Raw genomic sequence first — 13,228 nt, forward strand, 5'->3', positions numbered from 1 at the left:
CACACACACACACGCACACGCACACACGCGGCCTCACAAACCGCCCCACGGATGCCCACACCCCCCACACACACACGCACACGCACACACGCGGCCTCACTCACCGCCCACGGCCGCCCTTGCCCCGCCAGCGCTCCCGCCGGCCCGCACTGGCTCAGGCCTGCTCTCCTTAGAGGGCCGCTCATCCTCCTCGGGCTGCCCCGCTGCCTGGAGCCAGGAGATGCAGCTCAGGCACCCTTCTGAGGCTCGCCCCGCGTGGCCCAGACTCTCCGCTCCATCCGGGTGTGCACCGCTCACAGCTGTGTGGCAGCGCTCATGGTGCTTTTACTCTTTCTTCACACAACTGCACGCTGTTCACACGTCTCCCACCACCTGAGATGCTCCCGGCAGGCAGGGACTGCGTCTGACGCATCTCCGTAGGCGCCTAGTACATCGCATGGCGTGTGATAGAAGCCGAAGAACTGACTGGTAAAAAAAGCTACCTGAAGAAATGAACATCCTTCTCCCGCAGGACACACACAGGCAAACCTCAGGGGCACCGCAGGCTCAGTTCCAGACCACGCCACGGTGAAGCGGGTCACCTGAGCACGGGGCTTTCCCAGCGCGTGAAAAAAGGCCTGGAATGGCCATGGGACTCTTCAGGCATGAACACTGGAGCAGACTGCCATTCCCTTCTTCAGGGGATCTTTCTGACCCAGGGATGGAACCCAGGTCTCCTGCACGGCAGGTGGATGCTTCACCATCTGAGTCACCAGGGACGCTCCCTCATATAAAAGGTATGTTTACACATCCTGTCGTCTATTGCGTGTTCAATACCATTATGCTAAAAAAGTACATACCTTCATTTTAAAAATACTTTATTGCTAAAAAAAAAAAAAAAAAAGTACCACTATGCATCGTTTGTGATCATTTTGGGAGGGTTTAAAATGTTCTGGGAATCACCGAACTGTGGCCCAGGGACACGACGTGAGCAGATGCTGTTGGCAAGCGGTGGACTTGTTCCAGGCAGGGCTGCCACAAACCTTCAATTTGTTAAAAACACAGTATCTATGAAGTGTAATAAAGCAAAGTGCCATAAAACAAGATATGTCTGTGGTTGTTTTTTGTTGTTGTTGTTCCAAGCACTAAATAGTTCTCTAGAATAGAAACACTATTGCCCTTAATTCTGGTAACCAAAACTGGTCATGGTACCTTCTGCATTACAGTAAAAGAAACATATTTTTGAATTCAAGACTTGGTCACCGTCAATTCTGTTTTATTTAATCACATTTAATGATTAGCTAGGGACTCCCAGGTGGCACAGTGGTAAAGAACTTGACTGTCAACTCAGGAGACACAAGGAGACAGAGTTCAATCCCTGGGTCAGGAAGATCCCCCGGGAGGAGGAAATGGCAACCCACTCCAGTATTCCTGCCTGGGAAATCCCATGGACAGAGCCCAGTGCACCACAGTCCATGGGGTCGCAGAAAGTCAGACACAACTTAGTGACTAAATAAAAGAAAATGATTGGTTAGTCGGCCTGGGGTTATTTGGCCGGTTGGTTCTGTTTTACATTCCTACAATAACTAGCTGCAAAATTCACATAACTCCATCAGTAACAGAAAGTATCAACAGAAAGCTGGTAACAAGATACCACTGCCAGATGTTACATTACTATCATTAAGCTGAAAAGCAATTAATCAAATGGATAAACAAACGGATGGAAACATAGAAACCCAGTTTTAAGCACAGCTCTGACCCCAAGTATACTTCCAGGCTTAAACAGTTCACCCTGCCCACACACTCACACACAAGCCTGGGAGAGTCCACCAGTTCAGCTCAGTCGCTCAGTCGTGTCAGACTCTTTGTGACCCCGTGGACTGCAGCACGCCAGGCCTCCCTGTCCATCACCAACTCCCAGAGTTTACCCAAACTCATGTCAATTGAGTCGGTGATGCCATCCAACCATCTCATCCTCTTTCATCCCCTTCTCTTCCCGCCTTCAATCTCTCCCAGCATCAGGGTCTTTAGCTATCACTGAAACAAAGATTCCTATAATCACTAGCTCTCCTTCAATCCTCTGACATAAGCAGGAGATGTTAAAGTTCAGTGTTAGAGGAAATGAAAACTCAACTGTAAAGACCCACTTAGTCATGAAATTAAGCATAAGGCTCAGATTCAAACTCTGAAACCATCAGCTCTCAGATTCATTATCTCTGTTGGCCATTCAAATATAAATCAGCAATACCTCCAAGAAGTATTTTGGAAAGTAGACAGGCAATCAAATTGCTATAATAATATGCAATACTGGAGGATACATTTTTTAAAAAGCACAGTAAAGAGGGACTTCCCTGGTGGTCCAATGGCTAAGACGCTGAGGTCCCAATGCAGGAGGCCCAAGTTCCATTCCTAGTCTGGGAAATAGATCCTACATGCCTCAACGAAAGATCCCGCAGGCAGCAACCAAGGACCCAGTGCAGCCAAATAAATATCTCCTACATGCCTCAACGAAAGATCCCGCAGGCAGCAACCAAGGACCCAGTACAGCCAAATAAATATCTTTTTAAAAAGCACAATAAAGAATCAGTGATACTTGGTCAATGCTAAAACTCAGCTTTTTCTAATCCCTTATTTATTCTCCAACAAAATGAAAACAAAATTAAGTTATTGGTTCAAACCGTCAAAGAATTCTTGCTTCAAACCTCTAAGGAATTACCTCTTACAGGTAGGTTATATCTACTTAATCCCAGCTAATCAAAAAGTTTTATTATGTATGGCTTATTAGAATTGAAGATTTAAATTATTAGAATTTAAAAAATAAGTAAAGCTAAGTCTTTGAGTTAGATTTAAAATACTCAGAATGTGCCTACCAATCACATAAAAAGAAATAAGCTGGATGACTCTTACTTATAGCTGTAATATATTTAGCTCCTGGTCTTTTTTTATACCCGTGTCTCTGCTGACAGCTAGGAAATGGGCCAAGATGTGGTTCTGAGGGTGCTCGAGGAAGCCGCACACACTCTAGGTCCTGGGGAAACGCGGCCACACCCCCAAACAGAGAGACCCTCACACAGGTACCGCCCCGGGCCACGCGAAATACACACACTCCTGCAAGCCGCCTAAAATCAATTCTGCTCTATCAAATCGTACTTGAAGTGGATGGCGGGTCATTAAACAAAACTTGAAACCCGTTTACAGGGGCCTGTTTCACCAGCCCGCACCTCCGGGTGTTTGGACAGTTACCAGGCACTGACCGAGCTTTCCACGAAGGAGGAGCATCGCCTCGGAGACCGGGGACGCCGGGGCCGGCGGCCAGGGAGCCAGGGACCGCCCCCCGCCGCACCCTGACCCCCACGCGGCGGCTGGAGTCCCCGCGTCCGGCTTCTCGACGACGGTCAGCGGGCAGGCCGCGCGCAGCGTCCGCAATCGTCCCGGGGGCCCTGGGGTCTGGCCCGGGTCCGCGCTGCGCGCTGCGGGCCGCGGGCGGGCGGGCCTCCCCGGCGCCGCCCCCAGAGCGCCCAGGACCCCCGCCCGGCTGCGGAGGGGGTGCTCCCCCGCGGGGAGGGCCTGCGGAGAAGGGAGGGAGGCCAGAGCGGGGCGACCGGCCCAGACCCCGCGGCCGCGCGCCGACGTCTCTCACAGGCGCCGCCCCGTCGGGAGCCGGGCCCCGCGTGCGGACCCGCCCCGCCGGCGCCCAGCTTTGTCAGAAGCCCCGGCCCGCGCCGCCCGGTCCCCTCTCCGCACGCGGAGCCGCGGCCGCCGCGCCCGGACGCCCCAGCGGCGCGCGCCAGGGGCCTGGACGGCGGCCGGCCCGCGGCGACCCCTTCCCGCACAAACTCCACCGGGAACCCGCGCGCGGGGGCCCGGGAAGGGATTCGGGAAAACCAGAACTGGCGCCCCTACGTGCAAGCTTTCCGACCGGCCGCCGCCGCCGCTGCCTCAAAACGCTTTCAAACCCTTGCGGGCGTCGAGGTCGCCGCCCGCCGAGCAGGCCCGGGCGGGGTCCGCGGGGCGGGGGCGCCCCGCCGCAGGCCACACCCCTTCCCGGCGCTGCCATGGCGACGCCCGGGCCCCGGCGGCCCCGCCCGGCAGGCCGGGGTCGGCGACTTCCGCACTCGCGTTTCCCCGCCCCCCTACGCTGGGTGGCGTTGTCATGACGACGTCCGGTTCTCTGCGCAGCCTCTAGGCTCGCTTTCCAGCCTGGCGGCCCCGAGGCCAATCCCAGGCCGACACCCCCAGGATGACCAGACCGCTGTCGGGACACTGCTGCCCTCGGGCATCCCGCTCGGATAGGAGCCCGTCACACTTTAGGGGCTGTAGAGAAAGAACAGATAAAGAGCAAAGAAAATGGGGTCGCAGGAGGATATTCACAGAGGGGTGTGCCCGTTATTAGGACAGACGACATTGAATAAGTCTGAAGAAGTGATCTCACAACTCAGAGGCGAATACCGTTGAATTAGAGAAGAAAATGAACATTACATTTTTTTTTTTGGATTCAGAGCTATCCAAGATCTGAAAGAACGTACCCCAAATTCTGAAGACGCTGAAATAAAATGAAAAGACTTTGTGTTTACCATTCTGTGCAGAACAGCAAGATCAAGTGGAAAATGTATTTCTGCTGCTCCAAAAAGTCTCTTCCACCTCAGAGCGATCTCCGTGTTTGCATTGCTATCCTGTGGTTTCGTTTGGTCTTCTATTACATTTCTAGAAAAGCTCGGAACTATATATATATATTTTTTAAAATATCGAGCAGAAACAAAATTTAAATTGTAAAAACACTCATTTAAAAGAAATTCAGTTTGCCACTGTTTTTCATGTAATTTCGCAACAGGATTCCTTCTGCAGTATCTTTGCAGTACGTGCAGTGCGATGCCAAATCTAACACAGACACAGCTTGAAGCATCTTTTCAATTTTCCATAAAGAAAATAGAAGATTCATTCATTTGTAACTAGTTTCTTTCAAGCTTCCAGAGGGAAATCATACTCTTTCCAAGATGCTTTTTTCAAACTCTCCACTGCAAGTAGCAGTTCAGTCTATACCAATAAATGAATTACTAATAAACTCACAGAAACTGAATTACAAAATGGCTTACAAGCCATTCTACTAACTTACATACTTACCATACAGAGAGATGTAAGCATGTGAATCAATCATTCTCTACATAATGAAATTAAAGATGATTCAAGTCTTGTCAATTTTACTTCCTCAGTTCAGTTCAGTTCAGTTCAGTCGCTCAGTCATGTCCGACTCTTTGTGACCCCATGAATCGAAGCACGCCAGGCCTCCCTGTCCATCACCAACTCCCGGAGTTCACTCAGACTCACGTCCATTGAGTCAGTGATGCCATCCAGCCATCTCATCCTCTGTCGTCCCCTTCTCCTCCTCCCCCCAATCCCTCCCAGCATCAAAGGCTTTTCCAATGAGTCAACTCTTCACATGAGGTGGCCAAAGTACTGGAGCTTCAGCTTTAGCATCATTCCTTCCAAAGAAATCCCAGGGCTGATCTCCTTCAAAATGGACTGGTTGGATCTCCTTGCAGTCCAAGGCACTCTCAAGAGTCTTCTCCAACACCACACTTCAAAAGCATCAATTCTTCAGTGCTCAGCCTTCTTCACAGTCCAACTCAAATCCATACATGACTACTGGAAAAACCATAGCCTTGACTAGATGGAACTTAGTCGGCAAAGTAATGTCTCTGCAAATATCCTCAAATCTCCCCCAAAATACCCTTCATTTTGGAAAACATTGACTTAGACATAAAACTATGGAATTCACCACCTTCTTCTCCTCTCTAATGTTCTGAAATCAAGGTTTCAAAAGCTTCCATGTGAACTTATCCCACAATTTGAGGGACTGTAACTAATTAAGCATTGCAAAGCAAACACAAGACACAAAGCAAATATCAGTGACTTTGGATCACTGTTATGGATTATTTCCACTTACTGTCAAGAATAATCAAGAGTCAGTGGAAACAGTGGCTGACTTTATTTTTGAGGGCTCCAAAATCACTGCAGATGGTGATTGCAGCCATGAAATTAAAAGACGCTTACTCCTTGGAAGGAAAGTTATGACCAACCTAGATATCATATTGAAAAGCAGAGACATTACTTTGCCAACAAAGGTCCGTCTAGTCAAGGCTATGGTTTTTCCTGTGGTCATGTATGGATGTGAGAGTTGGACTGTGAAGAAAGCTGGGCACTGAAGAATTGATGCTTTTGAAGTGTGGTGTTGGAGAAGACTCTTGAGAGTCCCTTGGACTGCAAGGAGATCCAACCAGTCCATTCTAAAGGAGATCAGTCCTGGGTGTTCATTGGAAGGACTGATGTTGAAGCTGAAACTCCAATACTTTGGCCACCTGATGCGAAGAGCTGACTCATTGGAAAAGACCCTGATGCTGGGAGAGATTGAGGGCAGGAGGAGAAGGGGATGACAGAGGATGAGATGGTTGAATGGCATCACCAACTCAATGGACATGGGTTTGGGTGGACTTCGGGAGTTGGTGATGGACAGTGAGGCCTGGCATGTTCATGGGGTCGCAAAGAGTCGGACACGACTGAGCCACTGAACTGAACTGAACTATAAAGAGAAACAAAATTTTTCTTTCCAAGCTGAGATTTTGGAGGTTTTGTTTTTAAAGATTTTTTTAATTGGGCCACTTCTAAAGTCTTTATTGAATCTCTCCAGTCAGTGTTGCTTCTGTTATGGTCTGGTTTTTAGGTCATGAGGCATATGGGCTCTTGGGCTCTTGGTCTTTTAGCTCCCCGACCAGGGGTTGAACCCACACTTTGTGCTTTGGAAGGCAAAGTCTGAACCCCTGGATCTCAAGGAAAGTCCTCCATAAGATGAGATTTTTTGAATTGAGTATTTTTTCAGGTTATAAAAGTTTTGTTGATACTATATGGAATTGGAAAGGTTTAACAAAGAATATAAAAATTATATGTAATTCTACCGATAATGTATAGCCACTGTTAACAATAGTAAATATGTTCTCAAATCTTACACATATACAGTCATTTTAATATCTACTTATTTTTGCTTCATTTGGATATAACATAATTTACTTAATTATTTTCCAGTGATTGGATATATAAATTATTAGCAATTTTTGACTCTTACAAGTAATAGTGTAATAAACATCTCTTAATATATGCATCTTGGTTGAAGTTTCAGCTGTGTCCATAAAAGACACTCCTATGGGCGTGAAAGAAATTAAAGTTCTTGATCAGTACTGTGTAATTGCTTCCTGGAAGTGTTTGGCAAATTTGCAATTCCACTCAGCAGTTCCTAAGAGTGGTTGTCTCACATTAACAATTTTTCTAATCTGTGATAATTGTGTGTATAAAAATAGCATCTCTGTTTAATTTGCATTTTCCACTATGAGAACAGCTGAAATATTTAAGCATCTCTATTAGTCCTTTTTTAAAAATTCTTCTACAAAATACCTCTCTAGTCCTTTGCCCATTTTGAGGAGGTGTTTCATATGATACATGTATCTTCTATATTTTAATTTATTGTTTAAATCCCAGCAAATGGCTCTATACACAGTATTATTGTGTAAGTTGTTATCCTAAACAACCAAATTTTAGTCAGTGATTCACCATTTTGTGTTATTAAAAGATCCTCTCAATCATTAGATTGAAATACATGAATGACTCAGCCATCTAAATGGAAAGCAATTTAGATAAACATCAAGAAAGAGCATTATTATTATTATGTCAAGACATGGCGCAATCGTAAAGAATCCGCCTGCCAATGCAGGAGACCCAGGAGACACAGAAAGACCCCCACTGGAGGAGGAGATGGCAACCCACTCCAGTATTCTTGCTTGGGAAATCCCTTGGACCGAGGAGCCTGGCGGGCCACAGTCCATGGGTTGAAAGAGTCAGACACGACAACTGACAGTCACACACACAGAGCCCCGTTGGAAGTCGAGGAGTCGCGTGGACAAGTTGCTCTAGCCAGCACGCACTCGACCAGCAACCACCCCTGGAGCACCTCCCAGCCTCACCTAGTCCAAAATCTCCCCACCGCCCTGTTTTGGCACCCCTCCCTAGGCTGGAAAACTTTAGCTTTGGGATTCAGTTATTCCAGGAAGCCCCTGGGAAACGCACCACTCAATCTCAGCAGTGTGAGCTGGGGGAAAAGGCCCAGTCCGGAAGCATGGCTGTCTAGCTCCGTCGCTTGTGTAAGCTGGCAGAATTCCGTGAGCTTCCGTTTCCTTACCTTCCTAACGGGGTGCTTGGGAAGATGGACTTAACACGGGTGAGACACGTGGGGCATTTTGCCCTGTGCTTGACTCAGGAAACGCCGATCTTTTCTTTCAGAACTCGTGTGCTTTCAGAAGTGCTGGACGTCACCAGGAGGCAGCATTAGCACAGAAAGAACTCGGTATGCCACACACACACACACACACTCACGCACGTAAACACACTCACACATGCATGCTCACATGCACATACGTGCACAAAAAGCAAACACGCTCATGTACACACATACATCACACTCACACATTGTCACAAAGAACACACAAACAACAAACACATTCACACACACACATACACACCAACCACACACTCACACATGCAGACATATACTCACACCCATATGCACACACTCCAAGCTTTTCCCTTCCTTCCTTGCTTTCTTTTTTCTCTTTCTTTTAAATCTTTTATTTCATTGTAAGTCAGGGAACGAACTACCTTCAGGCTAGTAGCCACGAAATGTTACCGATGAACACTTGTTATTGAGCTTGGGGGACTCAGAAATGAGAACCTACATACTGAAAGATTGCTCAATGCTTAGAAATAAGAGAGTGGATTTGCCATAACTCCTTGCATAGATATGTTATCACAGGAGAAAAAAAGGAAAGGCCTGGACCCCTTTGCATCTAGAAGCCCATCTGCCAGGCTGGAAGAGAAGAGCGCTGGTCGTCGGGGAGCACACGCGGGGGCTGCTGGCCACACAGCAAGGCCTTGCGGGCCTCGAGCGCTCGCGGGGTGCAGCGGGTCTGCAGTCGCTGGGTAAGCGACATCACCTGCGATGGACAAGGCCACACGCGGCCGTGTTAGAACGGAGGACCAGCCATCTGTGGTAATGGTTTCACTCGGCCTGTGCCCGGCTGCCTGTGTGCAGAGGACAGTGTTGCTTTCTGGACTCTGAGCCAGCAGGCGGAGTCACTGGGCTCTGAGTGGGGAGCGCACAGCTGAATTCTGATGACGGGCAGCCTGGTGATCTAAGAATTTCAGAAGAAAAACATTTTGAATAGAGAGTGCCCTTACGGAGCTAAATGGATCACATAATCGTTAAGTGGGCCACGAATCACCAAGGGGGCCACGTAATCACTAAGCGGCAACTGGACAGCTCCCACTGCTGGGCTCTTCTAATGCAAACTGCCTCTTCAGACTGAAAAAGAGCAGATTTTTCTTTCTGTAAAAATACCATTAGGTTAGAGGAATCAGTACTGTGGCCTAAGCTCTAAAGTCTACTCTGATTAGTTTTCAAGGACTCAAGCCTACCCAGTGGCCTGAAATGCCTTCCAGTGAAAAAGATTATGCAAAAAGCCATCCACAACAAACTCGCCATATTCTAGGAGGTTTTTTTTTTTTTCAATCAAATAGTCTCTTAGAAGTTCAACCTGGAGATTCCTTACAAAAAGTTTCAGCAAGACAGATTTGAAAGAACCTATATGGTCAGATAAATACTCAGGAGGGCGCTGTGGCATCATATGGTAGTTCTATTTTGTTTTCTAAGGAACCTCTATACTGTTCTCCCGGAGAAGGCAATGGCACCCCACTCCAGTACTCTTGCCTGGAAAATCCCATGGATGGAGGAGCCTGGAAGGCTGCAGTCCATGGGGTCGCTAAGGGTCGGACACAACTGAGCGACTTTCCTTTCACTTTTCACTTTCACACATTGGAGAAGGAAATGGCAACCCACTCCAGTATTCTTGCCTGGAGAATCCCAGGGACAGAGGAGCCTAGTGGGCTGCCATCTGTGGGGTTGCACAGAGTCGGACCGGACGCGACTGAAGCGACTCAGCAGCAGCAGCAGCAGCATACTGTTCCCCACAGTGGCATCGCCGGTTCACACTCCCACCAAGAGAGGAGGCGGGCTCCCTTTGCCCGCAGCCTCTCCGTCGCTTATGTCTGTGGTCTCTCTGGGGATGGCCACTCTGGCAGGTGTGAGCTGGTGTCTCCTTGTGGTTTCAGTTGCATTTCTCTGACAATTAATGATGTGGAGCGTCTCGTGTGCCCGTTGTATATCTTCTTTGAAAAAATGTCTGTTCGGGCCTTTTGCCTTTTTTTAAACTGGGTGGTTTCTTGTTTGTTTCAGTGTTGAGTTGCCTGAGCTATTTGTATACTTTGGCTATTAAACTCTTCAGTTCGGTTCAGTCGGTCAGTCGTGTCCGACCCTGTGATTCCATGGACTGCAGCACGCCAGGCTTCCCTGTCCATCACCAACTCCTGGAGCTTACTCAAACTGTGTCCATCGAGTCCATGGTGCCATCCAGCCATCTCATCCTCTGTTGTCCGCTTCTCTTCCGCCTGCAATCTTTCCCAGCATCAGGGCCTTTTCAAATGAGTCAGCTCTTCCCATCACGTGGCCGACGTGTTGGAGCTTCAGCTTCTTATTAAACTGATATATGACTCTTATCAGGCATATGATTAGCAAATATTTTCTCCTATTCAGTGCGTTGTCTTTCTGATTTGTCAGTGGTTTCCGTTACTGTGCAAAAATTTTCAAGTGTAAATACTTCCCATTTGTTTATTTTTATTTAATTTCCTTTGTGTTAAGAGACAGATCCAAGAAGATATTGCTATGATTTACATCACAGGGTGTTCTGCCTACGTTTTCTTCGCTAATTGGAAGAGATACATGCATCCCAATGTTCATAGCATCACTACGTACAATGGCCAAGACATGGAAGCAACTTAAGTGTCCATCAACAGATGAATGGATTAAGAAGATGTGTATATAATGGAATATTGAATATACATATACATACATGTGTATACCATAACTGGGCTATGCAAGAGGAGCAGTGATTTAAAAAAATCGCCTGCCAATGCAAGAGCCACAGGTTTGATTCCCAGGTCAGGAAGATCCCCTGGGGGAGGAAGTGGTAACCCACCCCAGTATCCTTGCCTAGGAAATCCCATGGACAGAGAGCTTGGTGGGCTACCGTCCACGGGGTCACAGAAGAGCTGGACACAGCTGAGCGACTAAACGACCACAACGATGGGACGTGGAGAGTTTGAATGACAACCTGGGAAGAGCCACACTGGTTTCTGCAAAGGGAAGAGGTGCAGAAAGTGCATCTTGGTGAAGCGGCCAGACCCGCGCCAGGGGAAGGCGAGTCCTGAGGACCAGGCGTCCGTGAGAAGGGGCCTCGCGGGGAGCCCGAGGTGAAGAGCTGTGATGGGTGTACAGCGTGGAGCCGGCAGAGACCAACAGCTCTTCCTGGGACTTTTATAAAAACAAGGGATACAGATGAGAAATGGAGTGTTTTCTGCCACTAAAACAGACAAGGATGTCACAGCCGGCAGGGATCTGGCCTCCACGTGTGAGTCTCTGAGCCCTCAGGGCGCCCAGAGGGGAACGGTACTTGCAGTCGGAACCGCGAGGCCGCAGCTCCCCCGTGGGTGAGCGGCGAGGACTCAGGAGCCTGCCCAGAGGGCCGAGGTGCGCACGGAAGCCGCGACTTCAGGGAGTCCGGGCGCCTGCGTCTCCCTGCACCCGGAAAAGCTCCAGTTCCTCGCCTTGAGATAGCTGGCTTTCTTTAATTCACAAAAACACGTTTGACGTCCACACTACCTGCCCCTTGCGGCAAACCTCTGTATAACCTGACACCCCTCTCGCCTCCTCGGAGCAGTTCTCTCAGTCGCCTGAGATGCTTCAAGTCTCCAGGACTTGAAGTCCTAAAAATTCCCACCAAATAAAACATAACTCTCAACTTTAGGTTGTGACTCTTTTAAGTTGACACAGCTGGAGAGCAGTAGCTAGAAAATGATGTGAGCTAACAGCAAGGTTTTCTTTTTTAAGTGATGATATTATTGGAAAAGACCCTGATGCTGGGAAAGATTGAGGGCAGGAGGAGAAGAGGGTGGCAGAGGATGAGATGGTTGGATGGTGTCATGGACTCAAAGGACATGAGTGTGAGCAGACTCTGGGAGATAGTTGTGACAGAGGAGCCTGGTGTGTTGCAGTCCATGGGGTCACAAAGAGTTGGATAACAGCGTCTCAACAAAATTATTGTATGTTTGTGTAGACTGCTCCAACAGAAAGGGGGAAAATGGGAGATCAGTCATCACACGGGCAAAATTCTTAGCTAAGAAGACAGAAGATGGGTCCCGGGTGTGAGGTTTGCCCTGAGATGGGATCTCAGAGGAAGGAGAAAGCGCGCGGAGAACTCGGTACAGACTGCTGAGGTGACAGGCTCGGTCACGCAAAGACTGAAAGGGGTCTTTCCCATTTTCTTCGTGAAATAAGAGCGGGACGTTGTCTGAGAGGGATGGAGGGCAGCTTGAGCAGGGCTGAGAAGAGACACAGCCGTGGCGGGGAGGCGGGGTGAGAACCAACTAGAGAAATGCGGCAGAATTGCCTGGCACAGCTGAGCTCGTGTGACGTTCGTGTTCATGGATCAAAGCGGGACCTAATAGCATAGTTGTGAAGTTCCTCTTTCTTCAGCAACGTTCAGGTGCTCTGGGGCAGGCATAGGAGACACAACTAGAGCCTGGGGTGCGGTTTGCCAGCACCTCCTACAGAAGGAGAGAGGGGCAAGGAAGTTAAATATAGAGAAAGGAGCAACATCAGTGATGGGTCAGAGGCATGTTGGTGGAGAGATTTCTAGGCATTATGTAAACCAAGCTGTCCGAGTCCAGACCCAGTGAAGGGCTATGCCTTTGTTTATCCCTTACAGTGATACTTCTCAAAAAGGCAGAGTTATCTGGGGACTTGGTTACAAATGCATATTTGGTGGCCACCCTCAGAAATTCCAGTTTTTTTTTTTCTTTGTGATTATTACCAGGCGATACTGATGCTGGGGTCTATGGACCATTCTAAGAAAATAATTGCATTGCAGTTGTTTTGAGTGAAAGCACTTAAGAGTAGAATTAGGGAGAGGGGAACTGGGTAACCAGGTAATAATTTACACTTTCCATTTCACAGCTGTGTGAGAGCAATGTTCCAAATATTTGGGTTTCTTAATTTGGCCACCAGATGCGAAGAGCTGACTCATTTGAAAAGATC

At 48.3% G+C, this 13,228-nt stretch overlaps 1 protein-coding gene across 11 annotated transcripts in view; it reads right to left on the bottom strand.

The window, feature by feature from the left end:
- CEP112 (centrosomal protein 112) overlaps positions 1 to 4,035 on the bottom strand; it is a 315,819-nt gene extending 311,784 nt beyond the window's left edge. For 2 of the 11 annotated variants that reach the window (XM_018063957.1, XM_018063958.1), the window contains exon 1: positions 3,883 to 4,025. The gene's annotated coding sequence lies outside the window, so the exon portion shown is untranslated. Of the gene's footprint in view, positions 1 to 3,233; positions 3,434 to 3,882 lie in introns of those variants that run through there. The other 9 variants (XM_018063954.1, XM_018063951.1, XM_018063959.1 and 6 more) reach the window with 7 other exon arrangements.

This window comes from Capra hircus, chromosome 19 (genome assembly GCF_001704415.2).
Source record: "Capra hircus breed San Clemente chromosome 19, ASM170441v1, whole genome shotgun sequence".
NCBI lineage: Eukaryota > Metazoa > Chordata > Mammalia > Artiodactyla > Bovidae > Capra > Capra hircus.